The 11,534-nt window shown below is 39.8% G+C and overlaps 1 non-coding gene across 1 annotated transcript; it reads left to right on the forward strand.

Moving 5' to 3' along the window:
* Window positions 1-4,593: 4,593 nt before the first annotated feature.
* Window positions 4,594-4,700, forward strand: LOC122086668. Its single transcript, XR_006142514.1, has one exon. It is a non-coding gene; the product is annotated as a small nucleolar RNA R71 (small nucleolar RNA).
* Window positions 4,701-11,534: the final 6,834 nt, after the last annotated feature.

Below are 11,534 nucleotides of genomic sequence, written 5' to 3' on the forward strand. Positions count from 1 at the left end.
TAGGCTTCATTCCTAAGTTCCTCCAACTCAGATAGTTGGAGCCTACGATGAATTCCCGCATCAGACAAATCAAAGTTGAGCTTCTTGATGGCCCAAAAGGCCTTATGCTCTAACTCAACTGGTAAGTGACAAGCTTTTCCATACACCAAACGGTAGGGAGACTGACCAAGGTCAGTCTTGAATGCAGTCCGATGGGCCCACAAAGCATCAATGAGCCTAAGGGACCACTCCTTACGGTTGGGATTAACAGTTTTCTCCAAGATTTGTTTGATCTGCCTATTAGACACCTCCACTTGGCCACTAGTTTGGGGGTGATAAGGGGTAGATAACTTATGAGTGACCCCATACTTTTTCATTAAGGCCTCAAAAGGCCGATTACAAAAATGAGTACCCCTATCACTAATTATTGCACGTGGTGCACCAAAGCGGGAAAAAATGTTCTCTTTGAGAAACTGGACCACCACTTTGTGGTCATTAGTTTTACAAGGTATGGCCTCTATCCATTTAGAAACATAATCAACGGCCAAAAGTATGTACAAATTCCCAAAGGAATTAGGGAATGGTCCCATAAAATCGATGCCCCATACATCAAAGATCTCAACTACCAAAATAGGGTTGAGGGGCATCATGTTCCTTTTATTGATACGGCCAAAAGACTGGCAGGTAGGGCAAGCCTTGCAAAAATCAAAAGCATCTCTAAAAAGAGTGGGCCAATAAAATCCGCATTGGAGAACCTTTGCGGCAGTCTTCTTAGGTCCAAAGTGTCCACCACATGTATGATCATGACAAAACGAGAGAATAGAATGTTGCTCATGATCAGGAACACATCGTCGGATAATCTGATCCGGACATATCTTAAACAAATAAGGATCATCCCAGAAAAAGTGTTTAACTTGAGAATGAAACCTATACTTATCTTGAGTGGACCAGTGATCCGGAGTCACACATGAAACTAAGAAGTTGACAATGTCAGCAAACCATGGTTCACTAGACATTGCAAATAATTGTTCATCTGGAAAGTTCTCGTTGACTGGAGAATCAACAGTCAAGGAATTGGGAAGCCGGGATAAATGGTCTGCAACTAGGTTTTCAACTCCTTTCTTATCCCTAATTTCTAAATCAAACTCTTGCAAAAGTAAAACCCACCTAATGAGACGGGCTTTGGCATCCTTCTTCTGAACTAGGTATCTGAGGGCAGAATGATCAGTATACAGCACCACATGTGAGCCAACTAAGTAAGACCGAAACTTTTCTAATGCAAACACAACAGCTAAAAATTCTTTTTCAGTGGTTGTATAATTGAGTTGTGCATCATTTAAGGTCCTACTAGCATAGTAAATGACAGTGGGTAACTTATTAATCCTTTGACCTAAAACTGCTCCTATGGCAAAATCTGAAGCATCACACATCAGTTCAAAAGGTTCAGTCCAAACAGGTGGTTGAACAATGGGTGCATTGGTCAACTCCTTCTTAAGTTGCTTGAAGGATTCTAGGCACTCTTTGGAAAACTCAAAAGTCTGATCTTTGACAAGTAATAAAGTGAGAGGTCGGGCTAACTGACTAAAGTTCTTAAGAAACCTTCTATAGAAGCCTGCATGCCCTAGAAAAGACCGGACATCCTCAACAGATTGAGGAGGTGGTAAATTATCAATTAAATCCACTTTGGCTCTATCTACCTTAATTCCCTCCTTGGATATTACATGGCCTAAAACAATACCAGATTTAACCATAAAATGGAATTTCTCCCAATTCAAAACCAAATTCTTAGATATGCACCTTTTCAAAACTAGGGAAAGATGATGAAGACATTCAGAATAGGAATTCCCATGAATTGAAAAGTCATCCATAAATACTTCTAAGAATTTTTCGACCATGTCAGAAAAAATGCTCATCACGCATCGTTGGAACGTAGCAGGGGCATTGCAAAGCCCAAAGGGCATACGCCTGTAAGCAAATGTTCCATATGGGCATGTAAAAGTGGTCTTATGTTGGTCCTCTAAAGCAATTGGGATTTGGTTATAGCCGGAATATCCATCAAGAAAGCAATAGTATTCATGTCCAGCTAACCTCTCTAACATCTGGTCAATGAATGGCAATGGGAAGTGGTCCTTCCAGGTTGCCGCATTTAACTTCCTGTAATCAATGCTCACACGCCATCCTGTTTGGACACGGGTAGGGATCAACTCATTATTGGCATTAGGAACTACAGTCACACCAGACTTCTTAGGCACTACGTGAACTGGGCTTACCCATTGGCTGTCAGAAATAGGATAAATTATTCCATGATCCAAGCACTTTAGGATCTCTTTCTTAATGGCTTCCATCATCACTGGGTTAGCTCTTCTTTGGGGTTCCGTGGATGGTTTGGAATCCTACATAAGATGTATATGATGTTGCACAATGGAAGGGCTTATACCCTTGATATTAGTCATGGTCAAAACCTAGGGCTTCCTTATTATCTTTTAACACTTTAAGTAACTCCTCTTCCTGGCTAGAAGTCAAATTTGAAGAAATTATTACAGGAAGAGTCTGGTCAGGCCCTAGGAAAGCATACCTCAAATTAGATGGCAACTCCTTAAGATCTAGCTTAGGGGGCTCAACTATGGAAGGTTTGGGAATGGAATTGGAAAGGGGTCCTAAGGGCTCCACAAGTATGTGAAGACTCAAGACTTCAGAAAAGAAATTTTCACTATCATCATCCAACTCATCCATACACTCTTGGAATTCTGAATCAAAATCAATATCAAAGTTGGTAACTAAATCATCAGAAAAATTCAGAAAATCCTCAAGCATATTGATCTCTTCTTCCATATGTGGTTGCTTGCCAATCCTAAACATGTTAAACTCAACAGTTTGGTTACCAAAAGATAATCTTAGGAAACCATTCTGACAATTGAGTAATGCATTACTGGTAGCCAAGAATGGTCTTCCTATAATTATTGGGATCTCATCCTTGGTTGAGAAGGACTTAGTATCTAACACAATGAAATCAACAGGGAAAATAAATTCCCCCACCTTTAGTAAGACATCCTCAACCATCCCTTTAGGAATCTTAACAGACCTATCTGCCAACTGAAGAGTAGTTCCAGTGGCTTTCAATTCTCCTAATCCTAGTTGCTTGTACACATGGTAAGGTAAAAGATTCACACTTGCGCCAAGGTCAAGTAAGGCATGCTCAATATAGGTGTTTCCTATGACACAAGTTATGGTAGGGCTCCCTGGATCCTTATACTTGGCTGCTATAGGCTGAGTAATTATGGAACTAATGTTACCTGCCAAGAACGCCTTTTTGGGCACACTAGTGATACGTTTGTGAGTACACAAATCTTTCAGTACCTTTGCATAGGCGGGGATCTGGGATATGGCATCCAAAAGAGGGATGTTCACTTCTACCTTTTTGAAGACTTCTAAAATTTTGTCCATGGAAGCAGTCTTCCTTTTGTTTACCAAGCGATTAGGAAATGGGATAGGATGAACATAAGGACTGTTAGGGATTTGCCCCTGTTCAGAAGAATCATTTTTGGTTTCCTCACCCAAATCATCTTTAGTTTCAGAAAAATCTTTAGGTTCATCAGACGAACCTGGAACAAGAGACACACTTGTGTCCTCAATTGAAGAAGAGTTAACAGGAGTAATAGATGGGGAAGATTTAGGAACGCTCTGTAGGTACTCTCCACCACTCCTAAGGGCATAAACAACATTGCATTGGTTAGAGGGCCCTTGTTGAGTCTGACCTTGTACTATATTCAGTGGTGCATTAGTTGGTCCTTGTGAACTAACAGGCTGATGATGCCTAGGGTTAGGCTCTGGTTGCCTGGGTAAAGTTCCTTCTCCCTCTCACGCATAATTGAGACAACTTGGGTAAGTTCTCTCGTAAGATTTTGATGGCTTGTCATGAGGAGGGCCATATTTTTTTCCAAGTCACTTATTCTACTTGCCTCTCCAGTGTTAGTAAACCCAGGGGGTTGCTGATAAGATGATAGAAGAGGGGCCCTAGGAAAACTCGCCTAAGGTCCTACATTTGACCTAGGAAAAGTATTTTGAGAAAAAGATTGTTGTGCAAAGGGAGGCCTTTGGGGTCCAGGTTGACCTTGATTATAGAAATTGGAAGGTCCTGCTTGGTTGCCCTGATTCCAAGAGAAATTTGGGTGATTTCTCCATCCTGGATTGTAGGTGTTACTATATGGATTATTCTGGTATAAGGCATTAACACTATCATTAGAAGTGCCCCCAGAGGTGTTGGGGCATTCTTCTATGACATGTCCAGGGGACTGGCACCAAGCACAAATCTTAACCAAATTGACTGATGATGGCTCTCTAGGAACAATAGCCTCAATCCTCTTGATTAGGCTATCCAAATGGGCTTCCTTGGCTACTATCCCATCCACAAAATATCCTTTTCCTCCTATGGTTCTTTCACTCTCTTGGGTTGATTCCCACTCACGGGTTTTGTCAGCTAAGTCAAGTAAGAATTCCCATGCCTTTCCTTCATCTGTAAAGGATGTGAATCCCTCAGGGCACATAGACTCTATCATTTGTTTAGTTGGGTAATCAATACCCTCATAAATTATTTCACATAAATGCCATAGGTCTAGGCCATGGTGAGGGCATTCTTGGAGTAGATCCTTGAATCTCTCTATAAGTTTGGAAAATGACTCACTAGGCTTTTGCCTAAACTGAAGGATATCACTTCTAAGGTTATTGGTCTTGTGAGTTGGGAAAAACTTCTTAAGGAAGACAACTGTGAACTGTTCCCATGAGGTTATGGAATTTGTGGGTAACCCATACAACCACTTCTTAGCTTGGTCTTTCAATGCAAAAGTGATAAACCTAAGCTTAACAGCATCATCAGAAAGCTGTTGGATCTTAATTAGAACACATACCTCTTCAAATTCCCTTAGAAATAGGTATGCATCCTCAGAGGTCAACCCATGGAAGTGGGGCAACATAGTGATGTATTGAGATTTGAGTTCAAAATTATTGCCCTGGGCTTGTGGTAGAACTATGCAGGAAGATTGGGCTGTTCTAGCAGGGTAGAACCTATCTTTCAGAGATTTAGGTGAAGGGTTTTGCTGTTGGTCTCCCATATTGAAGGGTTTTAAAGAGAGCAAACGTATAGGGTCACTACTTGTTGGATCTCTTCTTTCTAACCGATTCTTAGTATTACGTACCCACTTAACACTCATGCAACAGAAAAACTTCCACAACTAAAGTAAGACAAGCACAAAAGAATGGATAGCAAAACTTTTTGATGATTTTTTTGATTTTTTTTTTTGCTTTTTGGGAGCTTACCGGCAGGGATCCGGGGTTGCTCAGGTCAATTCCTGAGGTACTGCTACAGGGCGAAACCTGTCTTTATCATACTGTGAGGCATGGCGACCTCCACTGATACAACTATGATTGCAAGTTGTTCTTCTCAGGAATTCAATAAAAAAAAAAGAAAAAATATAAAGCAAAGCAAACAAAGCACTACGATTTACCAAAAGAAAGTGAAAAATAACATGGAACTGTCTCCCCGGCAACGGCGCCAAAAACTTGTTTGAGATTTAAAATGTAACCGCAAGCGTACGGATCAGTGTAGCTACGGGTCGAACACAGGGAGAACAGCCACTTTATTTTTTTATTTCTTTTAATAATGCGAAAGTGAACCGATTAATGATTGTGATCTAATTCTAATTACCGTCCTAAACATATGTATCTAAAATAACGTCCTAACCATTCGTCATCTAAGAATTTAAAGATGCAAGCCACGCAATTAAAATTAAATAAATAAATAACTAAAAATAAACAACCCACGCAATTAAAAAATAAATAAATAAATAATGCTGAAATAAAAATAAAGTAAAAGAAAGGGGATAAAGCTAGAGAGCGACTCACAAGTAGGTTTCTCTACTTAGCCCAAGGGATGCATCATAATATGAGCTTCTCTACTTGACCAGAGAGTCACTCTTACAAGGGTTACTTTACTTGACTTTAGGGAAAGGGAGACAATTAAAATAAAAACAATAAATTGATGGTCCTATGGCTAGGAGGGGCAAAGCCAACACATACACTAGCCATGAACCTTGGGGGAAAGGGATAGCAATAATGTAACGACTGAAAATAAAAATCCTAAATTAAGAAAGAAAGGGTAGTCAGAAGAGGGAATGAGAGGGGGGGAGAGAAGACTACTGATGGAGCCTACTTACTTGAACCAATGCTTGAACTTGAAAAAAAATTGCTCCACGGCTCGTGATCTTGTCACCTAGATCTAAGCCTAGAATTATAACTTAAAAAATTACAACTCAATTGCATAAATCATAAACATAAAAAGGCTGAATAAGAATAAAAGAGTGCTTGCATTAATTGACATAAAAAAAACTATTACAAAAGTGACTAAAGCAAAAATAGAGAAGAACTAGAACTAAAGAGAGAGCAAGAGAAAGAGAGAGCAACTAAAAAAAAACTAGAAGAAGAATGAATTGTCTTCCCTCCTCATACATGAGTTGTATTTATAGGGAATGGGGAGGTAGGGTAACAATTTTCTCTTTCCTAAAAGAGATAAACCCACAATTGATTGTGGGATCTTTTGAGTCCAAAAGTACTAAGGTGGAGGAGAGAGAAGAGAGAAATAAATTTCCTATATTTTTTTTTGCTTATTTTCTTTCCTTTTTTTTTTTCCTAATTTATTTTTATTCTTTTTCTCTCTCCTAGGGACGATTTTCTTCTTCTTTGTGTGATTTGGACAATATTTGGTGACAATGTGGAGGAGAGAGAAGATTTGGACAATCTTTGGTTCTCCCCTTTTTTTTCTCTTTCCTTTTTTTCTCTTTCCTTTTTTTCTTCTCCTCTTCTTTTTTCCACGATTTTCCTTGCTTCTAATTTGATGTGGAAATCCCCTCCATGCCCTTAGTGCTTTAAGTGAGTGAAAAGCAGGAAATCTTCAACAAAATTCTCTAAAAAAAACAACCATGAGATTCGAACTTGAGACCTCTTGGTGAGCAAGGGAATTTTGTACACCATAGCTCACCAACTAAGCTAGGTAGTTGTTGTTACCAAAAACAAATCTTTAATCACTTAAGGATGTGGTCCATCGATCCTTGTTGGCATTTGGAGTATTCCTTGTACCTCTGGGACAATTGCAAACGGGCTGGTTCTGCATCTCGGTTCAATTCTGATCCATTATTCTTTTTCTGACCCGAAAAGAATAATCATTTGTACGGGTGACCAAACGAATGTGTACTTTTAATTGAACATGTTCATCTTGCTCAGAATTTCGTCCTCTTCACAACCATGGAAAGAAATATGACCTCTTTACGTGTAAAATTGAAGATATAACACCCGATAATCCTTAAGGCCTTGAAAATATAAAACCTGCAAAAAGAAAGTAAAACCCAAGGTAGTTCCATTCTAAATATGTAAAATGCATGTTTTACTACCCTAGATTTCACACATAAATGTGCTCATCAGACTTGCCTCCTTTTTCAGATGATGATCTTAATAAATGTCAATAATTAATAAAACAATGCAAACCAAAGAAAGCTTAACGCATCCGTGAGGATACTCGGGTTATTAATCTATGAACCGACCAATGCCTTCGAGAGGTAAAAATTGGCACTACCCTTGATGACGAAGAAGTAAAATGGATAAGTAATCTTCTAAAGGAATTCGTTGAGGTCTTTGCTTGGTCTTACAAGAATATGCTTGGTATCGAACCCAATATTGTGTAGCATCGATTACCGGCTTACCCTAGGGTAAAGCCAATAAAATAGAAGCTTCGAAGAATGTGGCCAGAATGGAGTGAGGAGATCAGAGAAAAAGTTGTGAGGTAAAGGAATGTAGGTTTCTTATAAGTGGTGAAGTACCCCTAATGGTTGGCCAATATTGTAACAGTACCGAAGAAAGATGGAAAGGAACGAGTGTGCGTAGACTACCGAGATCTTAACAAAGTAAGCCCTAAAGATGACTTCCCATTACCTCACATTGATGTATTAGTGGATAATATAGAAAAGCATGCTTTACTATCATTCATGGATGGATTCTAGAGATACAACCAAATAAGCATGCACCCAGAAGATCGTGAGAAAATAGCCTTCACCACTCTATGGGGAAGCTATTGTTACAAGGTGATGCCTTTTGGACTGAAAAATGCTGGGACAACCTATCAAAGCATAGCTACGGCCATATTGTTTGACATGATGAACAAAGATGTGGAAGTCTATGTGGATGACATGATAGTAAAGTCTAAAGATCGATAGGGGCATATTCCCGCACTAAGGCAATTTTTTGAAAGAATCAAGAAATATCAGCTGAAGTTGAACCCTCTGAAGTGTGTATTTGGGGGCAATAGAGGGAAAGTTGTTAGGCTTCTTGGTGAGTGAAAGAGGCATTGAAGTCGGCCCTATCAAGATCAAGGCAATTTAGAAAATGCCCACGCCTCGAACTGAGTAAGTACGAGGATTTCTAGCTCAGTGGACTGCAATCTATGGACCAATTTTCAAGCTGTTGAAGAAAGATCAGCCAATGGAATGGAATGACTAATGCCAATGAGCCTTTGACAAGATTAAGGAGTACCTTATGAACCCACCAGTATTGATATCGCCAGTGGAAGGAGAACCACTTCTATTGTATTTGTCCGTGGGAGAATATTCCATGGGCTCTTTGCTAGCACAAAAGGAAACAAAAAAGGGGGGCAAAGCACGCCATATATTACCTCATCAAGAAGTTTATAGAATATGAGACCTGGCACACATCTTTGGAAAGAACTTATGCTGCATTGATTTGGGTTTCCTATCTGGTGTATTTGATCTCAAAGATGGATCCCATCAAATATCTCTTCGAGAAACCGGCCTTAACAGGAAGGATGGCCCATTGGTTGCTTTTGCTATCAGAGTTTGACATCACCTATGTTACTCAGAAATCTATCAATGGGCAGGTCATAGATGATCATTTGGCTGCTCACCCCATAGAAGATGGTCCTTGGATGATGCCTTTCCTAATGAAGGAATCACAGCGGTAGAGGAAGAAGGTACAATTAATGAATGACACTTATTCTTTAATGGGGCAACCAATTAGAAGGGATGTGGTGCAAGAATATTGCTTGTCACTCCTGACGATCTTTATTTAACTTCATTATTCCGCCTTGACTTCCCCCGTACCAACAACATTGCTGAGTATGAAGCTTGTTCTATGGGGCTCGAAATTGCTTTAACCATTGGGGTGAAAAGGATCAAGGTTTACGGTGATTCATCCATTGTCATCTGCCAGACACAGGGAAAGAGGAAAACTAGAGATGAGAAGCTGAAGCCATATCAAGAGCATCTGAAAGAGGTGATTGAACACTTTGAGAAGATTTTGGTCGAATACTTCCAAAGGGATAATAACAGGTTTGCTGATACCCTTGCAACCTTCGCTTTTATGGTAGAGTGCAACCCTATGGCTAGAGTCCGACCATTCTTCATAGAACAAAGAAGCCGGCCCATTTATCATAATTTAGTGAACTCTCTCACTATGGATGGTTGGTTTTGGTTCGCTCACATTGTGGATTTCATCAGGGAAGGGAAGTATCTAGTTAAAGTAACTGATAAAGAGAAGAAGTTTCCGAGAAGATATGCCACCCAGTTTCTTCTCCAAGAGGATCTCTTATATAAACGATCCTATCACAGAATACAGTTGTTGCGCACAGATGAGGAACAAGCTACAATTATCATGGAAGAAATTCATCAATGTCTTTGTGGACCCCATATGAATACCAAGATGTTATCTAAGAAGATCCTCAGGCTAGGATATTACTGGAACACAATAGAAACAGATTGCGTGGACTTCATCAAGAAATGCCACAAGTGTCAAATATTTGTTAACATCATACATATCTCGCCAATAGAGTTGCAGTCGCTCAGTTCACCTTGGCCATTCTCCACTTGGGGTATTTATATCATTGGAAAGGTCAACCCTAAAGCATCCAATGGCCATGACTTCATCTTGGTAGCCATTGATTATTTCACCAAGTGGATAGAAGCTTAGTCCTATGCAATCCTCACATCTGCTAAGGTGGCCAAGTTCATCCGGGAAAACATCATTTTTCCGATATGGAGTACCTCAAGAATTGATATCATATCAGGGATCCCATTTTTTAGGCAAGACTGATAAAATCTGCACAAGATTTGGTATCAAAAAGCATCGCTTTACCACTTACAGGCCGCAAACCAATGGGGTAGTAGAAGCAGCTAACAAGAATATCAAAGTCATTCTACAGAAAATGGCAGAAACATGCAAGGATTGGGCTAATAAGTTACCCCTTGCCTTATGGGCATGTTGGACTTCTGTACGATCTTCAACAGGGGCAACTCCTTTCTCTTTGGTGTATGGAGTTGAGGCGGTTCTACTCGTGGAAATCCTGGTACCATCCCTAAGGATGCTTTTTAATAGTCTGCTACCTGAAAGAGAGTAGGTGAAGGCTAGACATGACGAGCTCATTTTTCTTAATGAAACACACATGAAGGCCATGGATAATCTAAAGAAGTATCAACTAAGAATGGACAGGGCCTTTAACAAAAATGTGAAGTCCCACCACATAGAGGTAGGCAAACTTGTTCTTCGAGAACAAAGAGCCCCAATTCATGACCCAAGAGGAAAATTCAGACACAACTGGAGTGGCCCATTCACTGTCAAATAAATTCTACTAGCCAAAGCTGTGAAACTCATAGACCACAACGGTGAAGAAATACCTAGACTAGTTAAAATGGATCAACTCAAGAAATATTATGTCTAAAAGGGTGAATAGCCTAAACTACGTCAAACCTGATTCCTTTTGAGGGATAAATAGGCAACTTGACATGTGCAAGTGTGGTCTCAACCATTTAAAGGCAATAAATTGATTCCTTGATTAATAATCAAGTACCTTAAAAGATCATCATAGTTTGTGTCCCCCAAGAATCTCCATTTGGCATGCAAGGCCATTAAGTATCTGTCATCCACCCATTGGTCCATCACTTCTTACCTAGGATTCTATCTCCCAAGAATCGCCATTTGGCATACAAGGCCATTAGGTATCTATCATTCACCTATGGTCCGTCCATTCTTATCTAGGATTCTATCCCCTAAAAGAAAATCACCACCCGGCACCAATTTATCAAGGCCAGTTTATTCTCCACCCTTGATCAGTCAAAGTCAATAGAAAAATAGAAGAGCTTGATGCGACAATGGTAAAGGCTTGTTTGAATCATTAGCTAATGAGTAATGCTTTGCTAAATCATCATATCTTGTTATTTGTATTAGTTTTAGGAAAATTTATAGGCTCATTGGATGAGACATTAAGGAAATGGACCTTAGACATAAATATGTGGGCACCAGGATTGCTGGAATCCATGAATGTGTCATTTATGGGTCAGATTGGATGTCAAAAGCTACATCACAAATTGCTCCGGTAGGTACCTCAACACTGGGATGCAAATCTGCATGTATTTCAATTTGGATTAGCAGAGACTTGCCGAACTCTTGAAGAATTTTGGGTTTGTATGCTATCTCCACCTAAAGGCAGTTTGTTCCAACCCTCT

The sequence above is a fragment of the Macadamia integrifolia genome, chromosome 1, assembly GCF_013358625.1.
Source record: "Macadamia integrifolia cultivar HAES 741 chromosome 1, SCU_Mint_v3, whole genome shotgun sequence".
NCBI lineage: Eukaryota > Viridiplantae > Streptophyta > Magnoliopsida > Proteales > Proteaceae > Macadamia > Macadamia integrifolia.